General features: G+C 37.6%; 1 pseudogene; it reads left to right on the plus strand.

The window, feature by feature from the left end:
* The first annotated feature begins 3,450 nt into the window (after window positions 1-3,450).
* On the plus strand, window positions 3,451-3,518 carry LOC138847932 (U6 spliceosomal RNA; annotated as a pseudogene).
* The last annotated feature ends 2,979 nt before the right edge of the window (window positions 3,519-6,497 follow it).

A 6,497-nucleotide genomic window follows, 5' to 3' on the forward strand; every position in this document is an offset into this window, starting at 1 on the left:
GCTTAGCAAGATTACAGAAAAGTCTCTGAAAATGTAACATGTCTGAAAGATTTGTTGGCATCACAAACTGGAGGATAGCTCAAGTGCATGTGTTTTTGTGCCTGGCATCCAAATTGATATCTCTTTTTCTTTGATGAATTCCTTGTTTATTTATTTAGCAGATTTAGAGACAAAGGATTCCTGTCCATTGATTTACTACTATATGCCCACAATTGCCATGGTAAAGTATATGGCAAAAACTGAGTGCTGGGGGCTGTGAATCTGATTCATCACTGATAACATTGAAGACATTGGTTCCTGGTTCTTATGCTGCTATGCATGGAAATGTTTCTCTAATTTCATTTTCAAATAGTTCATTGTTAATATAAAGAAATGCTTCTAATTTTTAAAATTTCATTGAAATAATTTGTGATTAATGTGTCCTAGTCATGCATTATTACAGGGTGTAGTGCAATATTTGCACACATTTATGCAGTAAAAAGTGATCAAGCTAAGCAACTACAGTTTTATTAAGTTTTTAAAGAGTTATTTATTTGAAAGACAGAGTTACAGAGAGAAGTAGCAGCAGAGAGAGAGAGAGGTCTTCCTCTGCCGGTTCACTCCCCAGATGGCCACAATGGCCGGAGCTCTGCCAATCTGATTCCAGGAACCAGGAGCTTCTTCCAGATCTCCCACTTGGGTGCAGGGACCCAAGGACTTGGGCCATCTTCTACTGCTTTCCCAGGCCATAACAGAGAGTTGGATCAGAAGAGGAGCAGCCAGAACTAGAACTGGTACCCACAGGGGATGCTGGTGCTTCAGGCCAGGGTGTTAGCCCACTGTGCCACAATGCTGGCCCCCAAGCAACTACAGTTTCTAATTCTTCTCCATGATTTGAGACTACCAGGTCCTCTCCTTCAGTTCTTTACACAGAACCTAATATGGTTGAATGTAGTCATCTCATTATATTATGGAACACCAGAAGTTCTTTCTGCCTCTTTGATTTTTGATACCTATTATCCAATCCCCCTCTATCCCTAGCTGCTTCCCTTCTCAGCCTCTAGTAATCACAGTTCTGTGTTCAGATCCATTATTTTCTTTCACTTCCACATGCGACAAGGACCAGGTGACATTTGTGTTCCTGCTTCTGGCTTATTTCAATTAATTTAATAATATTTTGTTCTTTTTTTGTATCTAAAAGAGGTTGCCCTGTCCATTGTTTTTCATTGATGGACAGCTAGATTGGTTTCACATCCTGGCTGCAGTGAACTGTGTTATAGTGGCTGTGTTATGGGAAAATTGCTGTATCTTTGATATGCTCTCCTCCTTTCCTTCTAATAAAATTTCCTTATTCTATATAGCCAAGAGCAAGATAACTCTCACATGGTAGGTCAATTTTTATCTTAGTTTAATTTTTGTTATTTATTTGAAAGAGTTACAATAGAGGTAGAGACACAGAGAGGTCCTCCATTAGCTGGTTCGCTCTACAGATGACTACAAAGGCCAGAGTTATGCCATTCTGAAACCTGGAGACAGGAGCTTCCTCTGGGTCTCCCTCATGGGTGCATGGGCCCAAGGACTTGGGCCATCTTCTACTGCTATCCCAGGAGATAGCAGAGAGCTGTATTGGAAGAAGAGCAGCTGGAACTAGAACTGGCACCCAAATGGGATGCTGGCCCTTCAGGCCAGGGCTTTAACTCACTGCACAACAGCGCCAGCCCCAATTTTTATCCTTTTTAAGGAATGACCATACTGTTCTGCATAACATCTGTACTAACTTGTGTTTTCACCTACCATATATGGTGGTTTTCTTTTCCCATGTGCTCTCTAGCATTTGTTATTTTTCATCAGTTTGGCATAAAAATGATATAGTATTGTTCATGTTTTTGTGTATTTTGAAATCAGTTAATTTGTTTATTAAATCTTTATTATTTGAAAGGTGGATTTAGAGAGAGAGGGAAAGACATAGATAGCTTTCATCTGCTGGCTCACACCCCAGAGAGTTTCAACAGTTGAGCCTGGGGCATGCTGGAGTCAGGAGCTTCATCCAAGTCTCCCACATGAGTGGCAAGGACCTGAGTCCTTCGTCCATCTTCTGCTGGTTTCCCAGGTGTTTAGCAGTGAGCTAAATTGGAAGTGGAGATTCCTAAACTCAAAGTGGAACTCAGATGTTATGCTGGCCTCACAGATTGCAGCTTTCCCCACTTGGCCACAATGCCAGCCCCTCTATCAATTTAATTCCTCAAAAATAGCTCAGTAATGTTGGCATCTATCTCATTTTGTTTTTTCTCTGTTATTATTCAACTTATTGATGTCTTATTTTTGTTCACATTATTCCTCTCAATTGCTCTACCTGAGGTGAGTAGGGCTGCTGTGTTGCTTAAATGAAGTGTATGCTTTAGATTACTCATTTAATGAGTGCATGTCATTCACATAGCACTTCACTGAAGTTCTACTATGTCCCAAATCCTCTTCTAGGCACAGAATTTAGACCACTTTTCTCTTAGGCCCAGATCTTGCCTTTAACATACTACTTGGAATTTAGTAGCTCATGAAATCTGCAGACTGCATAAATGAATGAATATTTTGAGGGCTGTGCTTTTGTGGAGGAACTTCATAGGAGACCGAAGGAATAAAATAAATCAAAAGTATCCACAGTATATAGAATGTATACTATTTTACAAGTCACAGAGAAGAAGAAGAAGAAGGAAAGTAGTAAGACTAGAAAGTTTGTGGCAAGACTAACAGGCGCTGGTCAAGAACTTAATAAGCACATTAGGAAAGCAGTAAGGTTTCTTTTTTTTTTTTTTTTTGAGGAAAAGTTTTTATTTCTAGTGATGAAATTGGCTACAGAACATTATGAAAGTTTAAAAATACAAAGAGAAATTGTCTATAATTAATAGATTCAAAATTTGACAATCAGTGAATGTCATTATTAGTCATTACCAACAACAGTTATTGATTTGAAAGGCAGAGTGACAGGAAGAGGGAACCACTGCTTCACTCCCCAGACACTTGCAATAGCCAAAGCTTGACCAAGCCAAAACCAGGAACTGGGAATTCATTCTGGATGTCCCATTTGGGTGCAGGGACCCAAGCACTTCTGCCATCCTCCGTCTCCTCCCAGGGTGCACACTAGCAGAAACTTGCCTCAAAGCAGAGAAGCTACCACTCAAGCCAGGCATTTGTATATGGGATGTGGGTGTGTGGTGGTGATAGCAAGCCCTCATGGATAAAAAAAAAAAAAAAAAAAAAAAAAAAAAAAAAAAAAAGTTATTTCTATGCCAAGGAAATTACTCTGTAGTCTTTCTCTTATAAACTACGTATTGCTGAACCTAGATAATTTTTCCTTTATTTAACAATGACATGAAAATGTCAGTTGAGTTGGCTTTCCTGAAGACCTTGTTTCTTGAATATTAGTGGCTAGCTGAGATAAATTCTTTTCATCTCTTTCTCGCTTCGGCAGCACATGTGCTCGCTTCGGCAGCACATATACTAAAATTGGAATGATACAGAGAAGATTAGCATGCCCCTGCGCAGTAAGGTTTCTTTACCTCCCTGTAGGCTCTGCTCTCCAGAGGTGAACAGGGTCCTCTAAACCCACTTGCTGCACACACAAACACCTGAGTGTTGTATTCTCCCACAGGTGTTGGAGACTGATATGGTGTTCTGATTTATATTTACATAATGGCTAGTGACATCGGGCATATTCACATGTTTTGACCATGTACATTTCTTCTGAGAAATGTCTATTCAGATCCTTGCCTGTTTCTTCACTGTATTTTTTGGAGTTTTTCCAATTCATGTAAATGTTCTGGAAATCTGTAAACATTCAGAGTTTTAATTTTTCCTGCCATCTGTTCATTGTATCTACACTCTGATGTTTACTTTGTTGTGAAGAAGTATCTTAGTTGGATATACTCAAATGTCTCTGTTTTTATTTTTGTGACTATTGCTATTGGAATCTTACCCAAAAGCTATTGTGTGTTGACAATATTTAGAGTTTCCCTATGTTTACTTGGGTTTGGGTCTTATGATTACATTTTAATTCACTGTGAGTTCACTTTCACATAGTGTAAGAGATGTTGGAGTCTCTTTTCAGGCTTCTACATATGGATAATCAAGTTCCTCTGCACCACTTGTGAAAGAGATTCTTCTTTCTCCAGTTCATTTTAGTTCCTTTGTTAAATATGAGTTGCTGGTAGAAATTTGGGTTTATTTCTATGCTACCAAGTCTTTTCCATTGAACTATGTGTCTGTTATTATATCAGTGCTAACACTTCTTCTTCTTTTTTTTTTTTTTGCAGTATATTTATTTGAAAGGCAGAGTTACAGAGAGGTAGAGGCAGAGAGAGAGGTCTTCCATCCACTGGTTTACTCCCCAAATGGCCACAATGGCCGGAGCTCTGTTGATCTGAATCCAAGTGTCAGGAGCTTCTTCCAGGTCTCTATGCAGGTGCAGGGGCCCAAAGACTTTGGCCATTTTCTACTTTTTTCTCAGGCTATACCAGAGAGGGGTATAAGAAGTGGAGCAGCTGGGAAACATACTGGCACCCATATGAGATGCCGGCACTGCAGACGGTGACTTTACCTGCTTTGTCATAGTGCTGACCCCTGTAATATGTCTTAAAATATGGTGTGATGTCTCCAGCTTTTTTTTGCTTTATAATATTGCTTTAGATGTTAAGCATCTCTCATGTTTCTATGTGAATTTTAGCATCATTTTTTCTAGCTCTGAGAACATCGTTGGTATGTTGATTGGGATTACATTGAATTTTCAAATTGCTTTTGGTAGTATGGATATTTTGGTATTATTCTTCCCATTCACAAACATAAGTTTTCTGTGAGACTTTCAAAAAGCCTTGACAAAAATTGGACTTTATTACACAAAAATTCATCACTTTTTGGGATCATTTAAATCCATAATTTTGCACTAATATTTGATAAATAATTAAAGACTTTGAGCATTTTAGTAGGAGAAATTAAAATATTTATCAATTTATTCAAATATTGTTTAGATGTGATATTCAAATATTGTTTAGAGCCATTGTCTATATTCCCTCTAAATTACGATCTTTTTGCTTTTTGCCTGTTAAACTTGTCCCTTGATTCAAGAACCCTTTTTAATGTAATGTAAACTGAAAATGTCATTTCATAAGCTAAAAAAAATGACAAAGAAGGAAAAAGAAGGGAGGGAGGTTGAGTATATAATTATGTTCTCCGAATTTTTTCTATAAAACATATTGAATCATTTAAAAGCTAATTAAAATTAAACTCAAAATTGGACCATTATGACCAATATTTAAAACAAGTGATTAAAAACTGTAGATGTCTTCAATTTTGATTATCATTCTTCTTTAGAATATCTGAAAGAAATCCGGCTTCTCACTTTAAAATATACCAGTGTGTTAGAATTCAGTATTAAATGACTTTGTTTAAAAGTTTTATTTAATCTATTGCTTTAAGTAGTAATACTATGGCCAGTGTAAAACAAAATCCTTATCATTTTTCATAAAACAGAAAGGGCCTTTAAAACATCATCACTAAAAATATTAAGAGACCTAAAATATAACATTCTTAAAACCCAAGTGATACCATTCAAAATTTTCAAATATGCAGGGATAGTTCATGTCAAGTAACTAAATAATCGTTAAGTGTATATATGGAATAGCTTCTATAAATTCTTTTGGCAAGGGCTGGCACTGTGGCATAGTGGGTGAGGCTGCCACCTGCAGTGCTGGTATTCCATAGGGGCATCAGTTCAAGACCTGGCTGCTCCACTTCCTATCCAGCTCTCTGCTATGGCCTGGGAAACACTATAAAATGGTGCAAGTCCTTGGGCCCCTGCACCTGCATAGGAGACCAGGAAGAGGCTCCTGGCTCCTGCCTTCCAGTCAGCACAGCTCCAGCCATGGAGGCCAACTGTGGAGTGAACCAGTGAATGGAAGACCACTCTCTCTGCCTGTCCTTCTCTCTCTGTGTAATTCTGACTTTCAAATAATATAAATAAATCTTTAAAAATTCTTTTGGCAAATAGATGAAGCTACTTGTTATACATTTCAAATAAATAGCAAACATACTAGAAAAATATATTGAATATAATTTAAGCAACTCATAGCTATACACAGAAATTTCTCACCATAACAACATAGCAACCACTAAATTTCCAAATTCAATTTTCCACAACTTAGAATCTTTAACTCCAGAAGGAGTACAAAATTGACAGAACAGTGGCCTATGTATCAGGATACCTAATGCTAATACAGAATTATCCCTGCCACAACTTACCTATGTGACCTTGAACAATTCACTTTACTTCTCTGGGCTTGGCATTTAGCATCCTCATGTGATAAAGGAGGCTTGGATAAGATCAGTTGTACTCTATCTTGAGACTTCAATGATCTCTCAGTTTCCAAACAGGCACCTTAAGGGAAAGTAAACCTTTAGATCAAAGCTTACATTTTTAAATATAAATATATTTTAAACTGTTTCTACAACTAGTACAAAACAACACATTC

The sequence above is a fragment of the Oryctolagus cuniculus genome, unplaced genomic scaffold, assembly GCF_964237555.1.
Source record: "Oryctolagus cuniculus unplaced genomic scaffold, mOryCun1.1 SCAFFOLD_75, whole genome shotgun sequence".
In the NCBI taxonomy this organism is placed as follows: domain Eukaryota; kingdom Metazoa; phylum Chordata; class Mammalia; order Lagomorpha; family Leporidae; genus Oryctolagus; species Oryctolagus cuniculus.